Here is an 18627-nt window from a genome sequence, read left to right on the forward strand (position 1 = left end):
GTTTTGTGTTGTGAAGTTTTCAAGTTTTGGGTAAAGATTTGATGGATTATGGAACAAGAAGTGGCAAGAGCCTAAGCTTGGGGATGCCCATGGCACACCCAAGATAATCTAAGGACACCTAAAAGCCAAAGCTTGGGGATGCCCCGGAAGGCATCCCCTCTTTCGTCTACTTCTATCTGTAACTTTATTTGGAGCTATATTTTTATTCACCACATGATATGTGTTTTGCTTGGATCTTTTATGATTTGAGTCTTTGCTTGTTATCCTACCACAATCATCCTTGCTGTACACACCTTTTGAGAGAGCCATACATAATTTGGAATTTGATAGAATACTCTATGTGCTTCACTTATATGTTTTGAGTTATATAATTTTGCTCTAGTGCTTCACTTATATCTTTTAGAGCATGGTGGTGGATTTGTTTTATAGAAACTATTGATCTCTCATGCTTCACTTAGATTATTTTGAGAGTCTTAATAGCATGTTAATTTGCTTAATAATAATATGCTTGGTATTCAAGATTTGTAAAACTTTCTTTTGAGTGCGTTGAATACTAAGAAAAAAAATTGATGCTTGATAATTGTTTTGAGATATGAGGATGGTGATATTAGAGTCATGCTAGTTGAGTAGTTGTGAATTTGAGAAATGCTTGTGTTAAAGTTTGTGATTCCCGTAGCATGCATGTATGGTGAACCGTTATGTGATGAAGTCGGAGCATGATTTATTTACTGATTGTCTTCCTTATGAGTGGCGGTCAGGGACGAGCGATGGTCTTTTCCTACCAATCTATCCCCCTAGGAGCATGCGCGTAATACTTTGCTTTGATAACTTCTAGATTTTTGCAATAAGTATATGAGTTCTTTATGACTAATGTTGAGTCCATGGATTATACGCACTTTCCTTCCTTCCACGATTGCTAGCATCGCTAATACCGCGCACTTTTCGCCGGTATCATACACCCACCAAATACCTTCCTCAAAACAGCCACCATACCTACCTATCATGGCATTTCCATAGTCATTCCGAGATATATTGCCATGCAACTTTCCACCATTCCGTTCATTATGACACGCTCCATCATTGTCATATTTCTAGCATGATCATGTAGTTGACATCGTATTTGTGGCAAAGCCACCGTTCATAATTCTTTCATACATGTCACTCATGAGTCATTGCACATTCCGGTACACCGCCGGAGGCATTCGTATAGAGTCATATTTTGTTCTAAGTATCGAGTTGTAATTCTTGATTTGTAAGTAAATAAAAGTGTGATGATCATCATTATTAGAGCATTGTCCCAGTGAGGAAAGGATGATGGAGACCATGATTCCCCCACAAGTCGGGATGAGACTCCGGGCGAAAATAAAAAATAAAAGAGGCCAAAGAAGCCCAAATAAAAAAGAAGAGAAAAGAGGCCATAAAAAAGAGAAAGACCCAAATAAAAAAATGAGAGAAAAAGAGAGAAGGGACAATGTTACTATCCTTTTACCACACTTGTGCTTCAAAGTAGCACCATGATCTTCATGATAGAGAGTCTCTCATTCTGTCACTTTCATATACTAGTGGGAATTTTTCATTATAGAACTTGGATTGTATATTCCAATGATGGGCTTCCTCAAAATGCCCTAGGTCTTCATGAGCAAGCGAGCTGGATGCACACCCACTTAGTTTCTTTTGTTGAGCTTTCATATACTTATAGCTCTAGTGCATCCGTTGCATGGCAATCCCTACTCACTCACATTGATATCTATTGATGGGCATCTCCATAGCTCGTTGATACGCCTAGTTGATGTGAGACTATCTTCCCCTCTTTTTGTCTTCTCCACAACCACCATTCTATTCCACATATAGTGCTATATCCATGGCTCACGCTCATGTATTGCGTGAAGATCGAAAAAGTTTTGAAAATGTCAAAAGTATGAAACAATTGCTTGGCTTGTCATCAGGGTTGTGCATGATTTATACTTTGTGTGGTGAAGATAGAGCATAGCCAGACTATATGATTTTGTAGGGATACCTTTCTTTGGCCATGTTATTTTGAGAAGACATAATTGCTTTGTTAGTATGCTTGAAGTATTATTATTTTTATGTCAACATAAACTTTTGTCTTGAATCTTTTGAATCTGAATATTCATACCACAATTAAGAAGATTTACATTGAAATTATGCCAAGTAGCACTCCGCATCAAAAATTCTATTTTTATCATTTACCTATTCGAGGACGAGCAGGAATTAAGCTTGGGGATGCTTGATACGTCTCCAACGTATCTATAATTTTTGATTGCTCCATGCTATATTATCTACTGTTTTGGACATTACTGGGCTTTATTATCCACTTTTATATTATTTTTGGGACTAACCTATTAGCCGGAGGCCCAGCCCAGAATTGTTGTTTTTTTGCCTGTTTTAGGGTTTCGAAGAAAAGGAATATCAAACGGAGTCCAAACGGAATGAAACCTTCGGGAACGTGATTTTCTCACCGAATACAACTCAGGAGACTTGGACCATACGTCAAGCCAATTAACAGGAGGCCATGAGGTAGGGGGCGCGCCTGCCCCCCAGGCGCACCCTCCACCCTCATGGGCCCCCTGTTGCTCCACCGACGTGCTTCTTCCTCCTACATATATCCACGTACCCCCAAACGATCAGATACGGAGCCAAAAACCTAATTCCACCACCGCAACTTTCTGTATCCACGAGATCCCATCTTGGGGCCTGTTCCGGAGCTCCGTCGGAGGGGGCGTCGATCACGGAGGGCTTCTACATCATCACCCAAGCCCCTCCGATGAAGTGTGAGTAGTTTACTTCAGACCTACCGGTCCATAGTTAGTAGGTAGATGGCTTCTTCTCTCTTTTTGGATTTCGATACAATGTTCTCCCCCTCTCTCGTGGAGATCTATTCGATGTAATCTTCTTTTTGCGGTGTGTTTGTTGAGACCGATGAATTATGGGTTTATGATCAAGTCTATCTATGAATAATATTTGAATCTTCTCTGGATTCTTTTATGTATGATTGGTTATCTTTGCAAGTCTCTTCGAATTATTAGTTTGGTTTGGCCTACTAGATTGGTTGTTCTTGCCATGGGAGAAGTGCTTAGCTTTGGGTTCGATCTTGCGGTGTCCTTTCCCAGTGATAGAAGGGGCAACAAGGCACGTATTGTATCGTTGCCATCGAGGATAACAAGATGGGTTTTTTATCATATTGCATGAAACTATCCCTCTACACCATGTCATCTTGCTTAAGGCGTTACTCTGTTTTTAACTTAATACTCTAGATGGATGCTGGATAGCGGTCGATGAGTGGAGTAATAGTAGTAGATGCAGGCAGGAGTCGGTCTACTTGTCCCGGACGTGATGCCTATATACATGATCATACCTAGATATTCTCATAACTATGCTCAATTCTGTCAATTGCTCAACAGTAATTTGTTCACCCACCGTAGAATACTTATGTTCTTGACAGAAGCCACTAGTGAAACCTATGGCCCCCGGGTCTCTTTCTCATCATATCAATCTCCATCACTTTATTATTGCTTTGCTTTTACTTTGCCTTTTACTTTTCACTTTGCATCTCTATACCAAAAATACCAAAAATATTATTTATCATCTCTATCAGGTCTCATTTTCGTAAGTGACCGTGAAGGGATTGAGAACCCCTAAGAGCGTTGGTTGCGTTGAGCTATTGTTTTTGTGTAGGTACAAGGGACTCGTGCGTAGCATCCTACTGGATTGATACCTTGGTTCTCAAAAACTGAGGAAAATACTTACGCTACTTTGCTGCATCATCCTCTCCACTTCGGGGAAATCCAACGCAGTGCTCAAGAGGTAGCAACAGTCGGGACCCACCTGGTCAAAGCGTACGTAGCGTTGTCATTCTGGTCGCGAACGTGTACGTACATATATACTGGTGGATGTAGAGGCATGCACGTGTCGTAGTAGAGGCACATACATGTCGTAGTAGAGGCGCGTACGTGTCGTAGTAGAGGCACGCACGTAGCATGTACACGTACGTACAGCGACCAGGGTGCAAGAAAGAAAATACGGCCACGTATGTGTACATACGGGCAGGGTCTCGAACGCCTACTCGCGCATACGTACGGCCAGGGCTCGTGTACATGGCTGGGTCGGAACGGAGAAACAACGTCGTCGTCGTGTTCATGGGGAGGCAACGGAATGCGTCGTGTTCATGGGGAGGCAACAAAATGCGTCGTGTTCATCGGGAGGCAACGGAACGCATGGGAGCCAACTGACTGGGTCGGAACGGAATGCGTGGTCGTGTTCATCGGGAGGGCTTGGACGGAACAGGCGATGGAAACGAGGCCTGGCGTACCGCACAACGGAGGAAACAAACCTCCTACGTTCGGAATGGGGTCCTGTTGATCGGGAGGGGTCTGGCGTACCGCGGAGGAAACGGACCTCCTACGGTCGAAACGGGGGTCCTGTTGATCGGGAGGGGTGTGGCGTACCGCAAAACGGACGAAACGGACTTGTGTTGGAGCGCTACGGTCGAAACGGGGTCCTGTTCATCGGGAGGGGTGTGGCGTACCGCAAAACGGGACTCCAAGGGATACTGTTCATCTCCACCGTCGACCTCCTCCAGCCTCCACGGGCTACCGTCGACCTCCTCCAGCCTCCACGGGTTCCTGTTCATCCAGCCTCCACCGCGCGCTACTCCACCGGCTACTGTTCAACCACCCCTCCACGGTCACCCCTCCACCGTCTACTGTTCATCCAGCCCTCCACACCACGGGGTCCTGTTCAACCACCCCTCCACGGGCACCCCTTCCACCGTCTACTGTTCATCCAGCCCTCCACCACACCACGGGGTCCTATTCATCCAAAGGCAACGCCACCGCTCACTGTTCATCCAAACCCCCCGCAACACTCACTGTTCATCCCAGAGGCAGTATCGATCGGCTTCAGTTAGCAGCAGTAGCAAAGGAATCGCTCGATCGGGTTCAGTTAACAGCCATCAATCGATCGCTCGGGTTCAGTAACGCGTAGCCTGTAGTGCAATTACTCGGGTTCAGTTAGAGCCCAACGCCTCGCTCGGGTTCAGTTAGAGCCAACGCCTCGCACACACGCGCGTATGTGTACGAGAGAAACGCGCATCGCTCGGCCCCCGACCTCCCACCATAACCGGGAACTCCCCGAAATTTTCCTCCCCCTCGCTTCTACCACGGTTTTTTCCATTATGGACGGCCCAAAGAATGTCATGCAACTGCGTCTCTGGCCCACCCAGGACGAAAAGCCCATTTTCTGTCATGATTTTTTGTCATAGAAGTAGGAGCCCACCCCTTTGATACCGGGTTTTCTCACAATTATCATCATAGAAGTGTCATATGTATGGCAGAAAAAAAATTCGTTCGGCCCAAAATGTCACAGATGTGTCTTTTTTTTGTACTGCTCCTTCCTTCTCTTCTCTCTTCCCTTTCCTACTCTCCTACTCCTACTACATGGAAGGGGGAATCCTACTCCCGATGGGAGTAGGACTCCCCAGGGCGCGCCATAGTGGAGGGTCGGCCCTCCCCCTCCTCCACTCCTTTATATACGGGGGAAGGGGGCACACCATAGACACACAAGTTGATCATTGATCTCTTAGCCGTGTGCGGTGCCCCCCTCCACCATAATCCACCTCGGTCATATCATAGCGGTGCTTAGGCGAAGCCCTGTTCCGGTAGCATCATCATCACCGTCATCACGCCATCGTGCTGACGAAGCTCTCCCTCTACACTCTGCTGGATCATGAGTTCGTGGGACGTCACCGAGCCGAACGTGTGCATATCGCGGAGGTGCCGTACTTTCGGTACTAGGATCGGTCGATCGTGAAGACGTACGACTAAATCAACCGTGTTGTCATAACGCTTCCGCTTATGGCCTACGAGGGCATGTAGGCAACACTCTCCCCTCTCGTTGATATGCATCACCATGATCTTGCGTGTGCGTAGGATTTTTTTTGAAATTACTGCATTACCCAACAACAGCCACACTCACTTTAAATAGGGCGCCGTCTAAATCCGTTGAGACGACACCGTATGAACTATGGTTTGGAAAGACACCTAAGCTGTCATTTCTTAAGTTTGGGGATGGGACGGTTATGTCAAGAGGCTTCAGCCTGATAAACTCGAACCCAAAGCGGAGATGTGTGTCTTCATAGGATACCCTAAGGAGACCATAGGGTATACCTTCTATCACATATTTGAGGGCAAGATCTTTTGTTCCCAAGAATGAGTCCTTTCTAGAGAAGGAGTTTCTCTCGAAAGAAGTGAGTGGGAGGAAAGTAGAACTTGATGAGGTAATCATACCTACTCTCGAATTGGAAAGTAGCACATCACACAAAGCAGTTCTCGTGATGCTTGCACCAATCGGAGAGGAAGCTAATGATGATGATCATGAAACTTCAGATCAAGTTACTACTAAACTTCGTAGGTCAACCAAGACACGTTCCACACCAGAGTGGTATAGTAATCCTATCCTGGAAGTCATGTTGTTAGACAACGGCGAACCTACAAACTATCAAGAAGAAATGATGAGCCCGGATTCCAACAAATGGCTTGAGGCCATGGAATCCAAGATAGGATCCATGTATGAAAACAAAGCATGGACTTTGGTGGTCTTGCCTGATGACCGACAGGCCATTGAGAACAAATGGATCTTTAAGAAGAAGACATATGCTGATGGTAATGTCTTATAAAGCTCGACTTGTTGCAAAGGGTTTCCAACATGTTCAAGGGGTTGACTACGATGAGACTTTCTCACCCTTAGCGGTGCTTAAGTCTGTTAGAATTATGTTAGCAATTGCCGCATATTATGATTATGAAATCTGGCAAATGGACGTCAAAACAAGCGTTCCTTAATGGTTTTGTTATGGGAGAGTTGTATATGATGCAACCGGAAGGTTTTGTCGATCCTATGGATGCTAACAAGGTATGCAAGCTCCAGAGATCTATCTATGGACTGGTGCACGCATCTAAGAGTTGGAATATATGCTTTGATGAGGTGATCAAAGCTTTTCGTTTTATACAAACTTATGGAGAAGTTTGTATTTACAAGAAAGTGAGTGGGAGCTCTGTAGCATTTCTAATACCACATGTGGATGACCTATTATTGATTGTAAAGTGATACAGAATTTCTGAAAGGCATAAAGGGTTATTTGAAAGGAGTTTTTCAATGGAAGACCTGGGTAAAGTTACTTACATATTGGGCATCAATATCTGTAGAGATGGACCAAGACGTGTGATAAGACTTTCATAGAGAACATACCTTGACAAGATTTTTAAGGAGTTCAAAACGAACCAGCTAAAGAAGTTGTTCTTGCTTGTGTTGCAAGCTCGACCACGTCAGAAGAAAGAGAAAGGATGAAGGTTGTCCCCTATGCCTCAGCCATAGGCTCTATGATGTATGCCATGCTGTGTACCAGACTTGTTTGGTGCCTTGCCATGAGTCTGGTAAGGGGGTACCAGAGTGATCCAAGAGTAGATCACTGGACAACGGTCAAAAATTATCCTTAAGTACCTAAAGATGACCAAGGAAATGTTTCTCATTTATGGAGGTGATAAAGAGTTCATTGTAAAGGGTTACGTCGATGCAAGTTTTGACACTGATCCGGATGACTTTGAGTCTCGAACCGGATAGGTATAGTGGAGAAGTCATTCGGAGTAGTTACAAGCAGAGTGTGGTAGCAACATCTACATATGACATAGAGATTTGCAAAGTAAACATAGATCTCAATGTTGCATACCCGTTGACTAAAACCTCTCTCAGAAGCAAAACATGATCAGCCCCAGAACTCATTAGGTGTTCAATTCATTGCGATGTAAACTAGATTATTGACTCTAGTGCAAGTGGGAGACTATTGAAAATATGCCCTAGAGGCAATAATAAATTGGTTATTATCATACTTCCTTGTTCATGATAAATGTTTATTATTCATGCTAGAATTGTATTGTCCAGAAACTGAAATACATGTGTGAATACATAAATAACACCGTGTCCCTACTAGGCATCTACTAGACTAGCTCGTTGATCAAAGATGGTTAAGGTTTTCTAACCATAGACATGAGTTTTCATTTGATAATGGGATCATATCATTAGGAGAATGATGTGATGGACAAACCCAACCATAAGCTTAGCATTAGATCGTTTAGTTATTTGCTACAACTTTCTTCATGTCAAGTATCTATTCCTTAGACCATGAAATCATTTCAATCCCAGACACCAGAGGAATGCCTTGTGTGCTAGCAAATGTCACTTCATAACTGGGTGATCATAAAGGTGCTCTACAGGTATCTCCTAAGGTGTATGTTGGGTTGCATGGATCGAGATTGGGATTTGTCACTTCATGTGACGGAGAGATGTCTCTAGGCCCTCTCGTTAATACAACGTCACAAGAAGCTTCATGTGACTAATGAGTTTATTCACAGGATCTTGTATTACGGAATGAGTAAAGGGACTTGCCAGTAACGATATTGAACTAGGTATGGAGATACCGATGATCGAATCTCAGGCAAGTAACGTAGCACCGGACAGAGGGAAATACATATGGGATTAACCGAATCCTTGACATCGTGGTTCAATCGATAAAGATCTTCGCAAAATATGTAGGAACCAATATGGGTATCCAAGTCCCGCTATTGGTTATTGACCAGAGAGGAGTCTCGGTCATGTATACATGATTCTCGAACCCGCATGGTCACACACGTAACATTTGATAGCGCCAGGGTAGTATTGAGATATTAGTATGGTGAAGTTAGAATGTTGTTCGGAGTCCCTGATGGGATCCGGGACATCACGAGGAGCTCCGGAATGGTCCACAGGAAAAGATTCATATATGGAAACTTGTTATCATGGTTCCGAAAAAAGTTCGGTTTTTTGGTATTGTACCGGGAAGCTTCCAGAAGTTCCCCGAGGATTCCGGAGGGGTCTAGAAGTCCACAAAGTGTTTTACCACGTACTCTAGGTCAGCATGGAGTGTAGGGGAGCGCCCTGGCCTTATTGGGACAAGCGCACCGGCCCCTACTTGGCCCATGCACCAAGGGGTGGAAACCCTAAGGGGGAGGCACCTCCACCTGGCTTGGAGGGCACTCCATCCCCTGGCAGCCGCCCCTGCCTTGGGAGGTGGGATAGGGCTGGAGCACCCCTCCCTCACCCCTATATATAGTGGGGAGGTGCAGGGGATAGCCAACCCTAAGCCTAGCGCAGCCCCGTCTCTCTTGTATACTCCTCCTCCTCGCACAGTTGCTTAGCGAAGCCCTGTTGCATTTCCACTGCCACCACCGCTACCACCTTGCCTTTGCCCTGGTCCCGATCTCATCTACCTCCTCTCCCTTGCTTGCTAGATCAAGAAGGAGAGAACGCCATTGAGCTGAACGTGTGCTAAACTCGGAGGTGCCATCCTTTCAGCACTAGATCAGATTGGATCATGATTGGATCGTGAAGAGTACGACTACATTAACTACATTACGACGCTAATGCTTTTGGTCTACAAGGGTATGTAGACACACTCCATTCTCATTGCTTTGTATCTCCTAGATTAGATCTTGGGTGTTCGTAAGATTTTTTTTTCATGCTTCGTTCCCCATCATAAGTCCTGGGGCATGCTCCTGTTGGAGAACGTAGCATAAATTCAAAATTTTCCTACGTGTCACCAAGATCAATCTATGGAGTCATCTAGCAACGAGGGAGGATTGGATCTACATACCCTTGTAGATCGCGCGCGGAAGCGTTCAAGAGAACGGGGTTGATGGAGTTGTACTCATCGTGATCCAAATCACCGATGATCCTAGCGCCGAACGGACGGCACCTCCGCGTTCAACACACGTACGGAGCAGCGACGTCTCCTCCTTCTTGATCCAGCAAGGGGGGGAGGAGAGGTTGATGGAGATCCAACAACACGACGGCGTGGTGGTGGAAGTAGCGGGATTCCAACAGGGCTTCGCTAAGCGCTGCGGGAGGAGGGAGATGTGTCACGGGAGGGAGAGGGAGGCGCCAGGCCTTAGGTATGGTTGCCCTCCCTTCCCCACTATATATAGGGCCAAGGGAGAGGGGGAGGCGCAGCCCTTGCCCCTTCCTCCAAGGAAGGGTGCGGCCAAGGGGGGGAGGAGTCCATCCTCCCCAAGGCACCTCGGAGGTGCCTTCCCCTTTTAGGACTCTCCCCTTTTTCTCTTCTCTTGGCGCATGGGCCTCTTGGGGCTGGTGCCCTTGGCCCATGTAGGCCAAGGCGCACCCCCTACAGCCCATGTGGCCCCCCGGGGCAGGTGGCCCCACCCGGTGGACCCCCGGGACCCTTCCGGTGGTCCCGGTACAATACCGGTGACCCCGAAACTTGTCCCGATGGCCGAAATAGCACTTCCTATATATAATTATTTACCTCCGGACCATTCCGGAACTCCTCATGATGTCCGGGATCTCATCCGGGACTCCGAACAACTTTCGGGTTACCGCATACTAATATCTCTATAACCCTAGCGTCACCGAACCTTAAGTGTGTAGACCCTACGGGTTCGGGAGACATGCAGACATGACCGAGATGACTCTCCGGTCAATAACCAACAGCGGGATCTGGATACCCATGTTGGCTCCCACATGTTCCACGATGATCTCATCGGATGAACCACGATGTCAAGGACTTAATCAATCCCGTATACAATTCCCTTTGTCTAGCGGTACGATACTTGCCCGAGATTCGATCGTCGGTATCCGATACCTTGTTCAATCTCGTTACCGGCAAGTCTCTTTACTCGTTCTGTAACACATCATCCCGTGATCAACTCCTTGATCACATTGTGCACATTATGATGATGTCCTACCGAGTGGGCCCAGAGATACCTCTCCGTTTACACGGAGTGACAAATCCCAGTCTTGATTCGTGCCAACCCAACAGACACTTTCGGAGATACCCGTAGTGCACCTTTATAGTCACCCAGTTACGTTGTGACGTTTGGTACACCCAAAGCACTCCTACGGTATCCGGGAGTTGCACAATCTCATGGTCTAAGGAAATGATACTTGACATTAGAAAAGCTTTAGCATACGAACTACACGATCTAGTGCTATGCTTAGGATTGGGTCTTGTCCATCACATCATTCTCCTAATGATGTGATCCCGTTATCAACGACATCCAATGTCCATGGTCAGGAAACCGTAACCATCTATTGATCAACGAGCTAGTCAACTAGAGGCTTACTAGGGACATGGTGTTGTCTATGTATCCACACATGTATCTGAGTTTCCTATCAATACAATTCTAGCATGGATAATAAACGATTATCATGAACAAGGAAATATAATAACAACCAATTTATTATTGCCTCCTGGGCATATTTCCAACAGTCTCCCACTTGCACTAGAGTCAATAATCCAGTTCACATCGATATGTGATTAACACTCAAGGTCACATCCCCATGTGACTAACACCCAAAGAGTTTACTAGAGTCAATAATCTTGTTCACATTACCATGTGATTAACACTCGATGAGTTCTGGGTTTGATCATGTTACGCTTGTGAGAGATGTTATAGTCAACGGATCTGAACCTTTTAGATCCGTGTGTGCTTTACAAATCTCTATGTCATCTCCTAGATGCAGCTACCACGTTCTATTTGGAGCCATTTCAAATAACTGTTCTACTTGGAGCTATTCTAAATTGTTGCTCCATTATACGTATCCGGTATCTCTACTCAGAGCTATCCGGATAGGTGTTAAGCTTGCATCGACGTAACCCTTTACGACGAACTCTTTTACCACCCCCATAACCGAGAAACTTCCTTAGTCCACTAGTTACTAAGGATAACTTTGACCGCTGTCCTGTGATCCATTCTTGGATCACTCTTGTACCCCTTGACTGACTCATGGCAAGGCACACTTCAGGTGCGGTACACAGCATAGCATACTGTAGAGCCTACGTCTTAAGCATAGGGGACGACCTTCGTCCTTTCTCTCTATTCTTCCATGGTCGAGCTTTAAGTCTTAACTTCATACCTTACAACTCAGGCAAGAACTCCTTCTTTGACTGATCCATCTTGAACACCTTCAAGATCATGTCAAGGTATGTGCTCATTTGAAAGTACCATTAAGCGTTTTGATCTATCCTTATAGATCTTGATGCTCAATGTTCAAGTAGCTTAATCCAGGCTTTCCATTGAAAAACACTTTCCAAATAACCCTATATGCTTTCCAGAAAATCTACATCATTTCTGATCCATAACATATACTCATCAGAAATTCTATAGTGCTCCCACTCACTTCTTTGGAAATACAAGTTTCTCATAAACTTTGTATAAACCCAAAATCTTTGATCATCTCATCAAAGCGTACATTCCAACTCCGAGATGCTTACTCCAGTCCTTAGAAGGATTGCTGGAGCTTTGCATACTTATTAGCATCTTTCAGGATTGACAAAACCTTCCGGTTGTATCACATACAACCTTTCCTCAAGAAAATCGTCGAGGAAACAATGTTTTGACATCCTATCTGCAAGATTTCATAAATAATGTAGTAATCGCTAATATAATTCCAACAGACTCTTAGCATCGCTACGAGTGAGAAAGTCTCATCGTAGTCAACTCTTTGAACTTGTCGGAAAACATCTTAACGACAAGTCGAGCTTTCTTAATGGTGACATTTACCATCATTGTCCGTCTTCCTTTTAAAATCCATCTGCACTCAACAGCCTTATGACCATCGAGCTGTTCTGTCAAAGTCTACACTTTGTTTCCATACATGGATCCTCTCTCGGATTTTATGGCCTCGAGCCATTTATCGGAATCCGGGCCCATCATCGCTTCTCCATAGCTCGTAGGTTCATTGTTGTCTAGCAACATGACTTCCGAGATAGGATTACGTACCACTCTGAAGTAGTACGCATCCTTGTCATCCTACGAGGTTTGGTAGTGACTTGATCTGAAGTTTCATGATCACTATCATAAGCTTCCACTTCAATTGGTGTAGGTGCCACAGGAACAACTTCCTGTGCCCTGCCACACACTAGTTGAAGAGACGGTTTAACAACCTCATCAAGTCTCCACCATCCTCCCACTCAATTCTTTCGAGAGAAGCTTTTCCTCGAGAAAGGACCTGATTCTAGAAACAATCCCTTATTGCTTTCAAATCTGAGACAGGAGGTATACCCAACTGTTTTGGGTGTCCTATGAAGATGCATTTATCCGCTTTGGGTTCGAGCTTATCAGCCTGAAACTTTTTCGCATAAGCGTCGCAGCCCCAAACTTTTAAGAAATGACAGCTTAGGTTTCTCTAAACCATAGTTCATACGGTGTCATCTCATCGGAATTACGTGGTGCCCCTTTTAAAGTGAATGTGGTTGTCTCTAATGCCTAACCCATAAACTATTGTGGTAATTCGATAAGAGACATCATGGTATGCATCATATCCAATAGGGTGCAGTTATGATGTTCGGACACACCATCACACTATGGTGTTCCAGGCTGTATTGGTTGTGAAACAATTTCCACAATGTCTTAATTTTGTGCCAAACTCGTAATTCAGATATTCATCTCTATGATCATATCATAGATCTTTTATCCTCTTGTCACGACGATCTTTCAACTTCACCCTGAAATTACTTGAACCTTTCAATAATTCAGACTCATGATTCATCAAGTAAATATACTCAACATCTACTCAAATCATCTGTGAAGTGAGAACATAATGATATCCACTACACGCCTCAGCACTCATTGGACTGCACACATCAAAATGTATTTCTTCCAACAAGTTGCTTTCTAGTTCCATTTTACTGAAAACGAGGCTTTCAGTCATCTTGCCCATGTGGTATGATTTGCATGTCTCAAGTGATTCAAAATCAAGTGAGTCCAAACGGTCCATTTGCATGGAGTTTCTTCATGCATATACACCAATAGACATGGTTCGCATGCCTTAAACTTTTCAAAAACGAGTGAGCCCAAAGATCCATCAACATGGAGCTTCTTCATGCGTTTTATACCAATATGACTTACGTGGCAGTGCCACAAGTAGGTGGTACTATCATTACTATCTTTCGGCATGAACATGTGTATCACTACGATCGAGATTTCAATGAACCATTCATTTTAGGTGCAAGACCATTGAAGGTATTATTCAAATAAACAGAGTAACCATTATTCTCTTTAAATGAATAACCGTATTGCGATAGACATAATCCAATCATGTCTATGCTCAACGCAAACACCAATCTCGATGGTAGAGGGAGCGTGCGATGCTTGATCATATCAACATTGGAAACACTTCCAACACATATCGTCAGCTCACCTTTAGCTAGTCTCCGTTTATTCCGTAGCCTTTTGTTTCGAGTTACTAACACTTAGCAACTGAACCGGTATGTAATACCCTGGTGCTACTAGGAGTACTAGTAAAGTACACATCAACACAATGTATATCCAATATACTTCTATCGACCTTGCCAGCCTTCTCATCTACCAAGTATCTAGGGTAATTCTGCTCCAGTGGTTTGTTCCCCTTATTACAGAAGCACTTAGTCTCGGGTTTGGGTTCAACCTTGGGTTTCTTCACTAGAGCAGTAGCTGAATTGCCGTTTCATGAAGTATCCCTTCTTGCCCTTGCCCTTCTTGAAACTAGTGGTTTCACCAACCATCAACAATTGATGCTCCTTCTTGTTTTCTACTTTTGTGGTGTCAAACATCGTGAATATCTCAAGGATCATCATATATGTCCCTGATATATTATAGTTCATCACGAAGCTCTAGCAGCTTGGTGGTAATGACTTCGGAGAACCATCACTATTTCATCTGGAAGATCAACTCCCACTCGATTCAAGCGACTGTTGTACTTAGACAATCTGAGCACAAGCTCAACAATTGAGCTTTTCTCCTTATTTTGTAGGCTAAGAAAATCGTCGGAGGTCTTATACCTCTTGACGTGGGCACGAGCCTGAAATCCCAATTTCAGCCCTCGAAACATCTCATATGTTTCGCGACGTTTCAAAACGTCTTTGGTGCCTCAACTCTAAACCATTTAGCATTACACACTGAACTATCATGTAGTTATCAAAATGTGTATGTCAGATGTTCGCAACATCCACAGACAACGTTCGAGGTTCAGCATACTAAGAGGTGCATTAAGGACATAAGCCTTCTATGAAGCAATGAGGACAATCCTCAGTTTACGGACCTAGTCCGCATAATTACTACTATCAACTTTCAACTAAATTTTCTCTAGGAACATATCTAAACAGTAGAACTGAAGCGCGAGCTACGACATAATTTGCGAAGACCTTTTGACTATGTTCAGGATAATTAAGTTCATCTTATGAACTCCCATTCAGATAGACATCCCTCTAGTCATCTAAGTGATCACATGATCCGAGTCAACTAGGCCGTGTCCGATCATCAGGTGAGACGGACTAGTCATCATCGGTGAACATCTTCATGTTGATCGTATCTACCATACGACTCATGCTCGACCTTTCGGTCTCTTGTGTTCCGAGGCCATGTCTATGCACATGCTAGGCTCGTCAAGTTAACCCTAAGTGTTTTGCATGTGTAAAACTATCTTACACCCGTTGTATGTGAACGTAAGGATCTATCACACCCGATCATCACGTGGTGCTTCGAAACGACGAACTTTAGCAACGGTGCACAGTTAGGGGAGAACACTTTCTTGAAATTTTAATGAGGGATCATCTTATTTACTACCGTCATTCTAAGTAAACAAGATGTATAAACATGATAAACATCACATGCAATCAAATAGTGACATGATATGGCCAATATCATATAGCTCCTTTGATCTCCATCTTGGGGCTCCATGATCATCTTGTCACCGGCATGACACCATGATCTCCATCATTGTGTCTCCATGAAGTTGCCTCGCCAACTATTACTTCTACTACTACAGCTAACGGTTAGCAATAAAGTAAAGTAATTACATGACGTTTATGTTGACACGCAGGTCATAAATAAATTAAGACAACTCCTATGGCTCCTGCCGGTTGTCATACTCATCGACATGAAAGTCGTGATTCCTATTACAAGAACATGATCAATCTCATACATCACATATATCATTCATCACATCCTTTTGGCCATATCACATCACATAGCATACCCTGCAAAAACAAGTTAGACGTCCTCTAATTGTTGTTTGCATGTTTTACGTGGCTGCTATGGGTTTCTAGCAAGAACGTTTCTTACCTACGCAAAAACCACAACGTGATATGCCAATTGCTATTTACCCTTCATAAGGACCCTTTTCATCGAATCCGATCCGACTAAAGTAGGAGAGACAGACACCCGCTAGCCACCTTATGCAACTAGTGCATGTCAGTCGGTGGAACCAGTCTCACGTAAGAGTACGTGTAAGGTCGGTCCGGGCCGCTTCATCCCACGATGCCGCCGAATCAAGATAAGACTATTAACGGCAAGCATATTGAACAAAATCAACGCCCACAACTACTTTGTGTTCTACTCGTGCATAGAAACTACGCATAGACCTAGCTCATGATGCCACTGTTGGAGAACGTAGCATAAATTCAAAATTTTCCTACGTGTCACCAAGATCAATCTATGGAGTCATCTAGCAACGAGGGAGGATTGGATCTACATACCCTTGTAGATCGCGCGCGGAAGCGTTCAAGAGAACGGGGTTGATGGAGTCGTACTCGTCGTGATCCAAATCACCGATGATCCCAGCGCCGAACGGACGGCACCTCCGCGTTCAACACACGTACGGAGCAGCGACGTCTCCTCCTTCTTGATCCAGCAAGGGGGGAGGAGAGGTTGATGGAGATCCAACAACACGACGGCGTGGTGGTGGAAGTAGCGGGATTCCAACAGGGCTTCGCTAAGCGCTGCGGGAGGAGGGAGATGTGTCACGGGAGGGAGAGGGAGGCGCCAGGCCTTAGGTATGGTTGCCTTCCATTCCCCACTATATATAGGGCCAAGGGAGAGGGGGGAGGCGCAGCCCTTGCCCCTTCCTCCAAGGAAGGGTGCGGCCAAGGGGGGGAGGAGTCCATCCTCCCCAAGGCACCTCGGAGGTGCCTTCCCCTTTTAGGACTCTCCCCTTTTTCTCTTCTCTTGGCGCATGGGCCTCTTGGGGCTGGTGCCCTTGGCCCATGTAGGCCAAGGCGCACCCCCTACAGCCCATGTGGCCCCTCGGGGCAGGTGGCCCCACCCGGTGGACCCCTGGGACCCTTCCGGTGGTCCCGGTACAATACCGGTGACCCCGAAACTTGTCCCGATGGCCGAAATAGCACTTCCTATATATAATTCTTTACCTCCGGACCATTCCGGAACTCCTCGTGATGTCCGGGATCTCATCCGGGACTCCGAACAACTTTCGGGTTACCGCATACTAATATCTCTATAACCCTAGCGTCACCGAACCTTAAGTGTGTAGACCCTACGGGTTCGGGAGACATGCAGACATGACCGAGATGACTCTCTGGTCAATAACCAACAGTGGGATCTGGATACCCATGTTGGCTCCCACATGTTCCACGATGATCTCATCGGATGAACCACAATGTCAAGGACTTAATCAATCCCGTATACAATTCCCTTTGTCTAGCGGTACGATACTTGCCCGAGATTCGATCGTCGGTATCCGATACCTTGTTCAATCTCGTTACCGGCAAGTCTCTTTACTCGTTCCGTAACACATCATCCCGTGATCAACTCCTTGATCACATTGTGCACATTATGATGATGTCCTACCGAGTGGGCCCAGAGATACCTCTCCGTTTACACGGAGTGACAAATCCCAGTCTTGATTCGTGCCAACCCAACAGACACTTTCGGAGATACCCGTAGTGCACCTTTATAGTCACCCAGTTACGTTGTGACGTTTGGTACACCCAAAGCACTCCTACGGTATCCGGGAGTTGCACAATCTCATGGTCTAAGGAAATGATACTTGACATTAGAAAAGCTTTAGCATACGAACTACACGATCTAGTGCTATGCTTAGGATTGGGTCTTGTCCATCACATCATTCTCCTAATGATGTGATCCCGTTATCAACGACATCCAATGTCCATGGTCAGGAAACCGTAACCATCTATTGATCAACGAGCTAGTCAACTAGAGGCTTACTAGGGACATGGTGTTGTCTATGTATCCACACATGTATCTGAGTTTCCTATCAATACAATTCTAGCATGGATAATAAACGATTATCATGAACAAAGAAATATAATAATAACCAATTTATTATTGCCTCTAGGGCATATTTCCAACAGCTCCAGCCTTGAATTGCAATAGGGAGAGCGGCCACGCCCTGCTCTATGTCGATTACTTTGAGATACCGCTCTCTTCAACCCACATCAATTATGTCGCCGCTTCCGTATGGCAAGACATGTGTTCAATCGTATTCGGGAGGGAGTGGTATCATATGACCCTACTTTGAGTGCAAAGAGGACGCCCATGACAAGCTTGGTTTCTCCTCTTACCAGATATGTACTGCGACTATTCGCATGCTTGCATGTGGAATTCTGGGCAATCTCTTGGATGAGTACGTATGCATGAGTGAGTCCACATGTCTTCTATCAATGTGCAATTTCTGCAAGGTTGTGGTGGCAATGTTTGGCCCTGAGTACCCGAGAGAGCCAACTGTCGCTGATACAAAAAGGTCGTTGGCGATCAATGCCGATAGGGG

This window comes from Triticum urartu, chromosome 3A (assembly GCF_056163025.1).
Source record: "Triticum urartu cultivar PI428250 chromosome 3A, HENAU_Tu73, whole genome shotgun sequence".
NCBI classification, from domain to species: domain Eukaryota; kingdom Viridiplantae; phylum Streptophyta; class Magnoliopsida; order Poales; family Poaceae; genus Triticum; species Triticum urartu.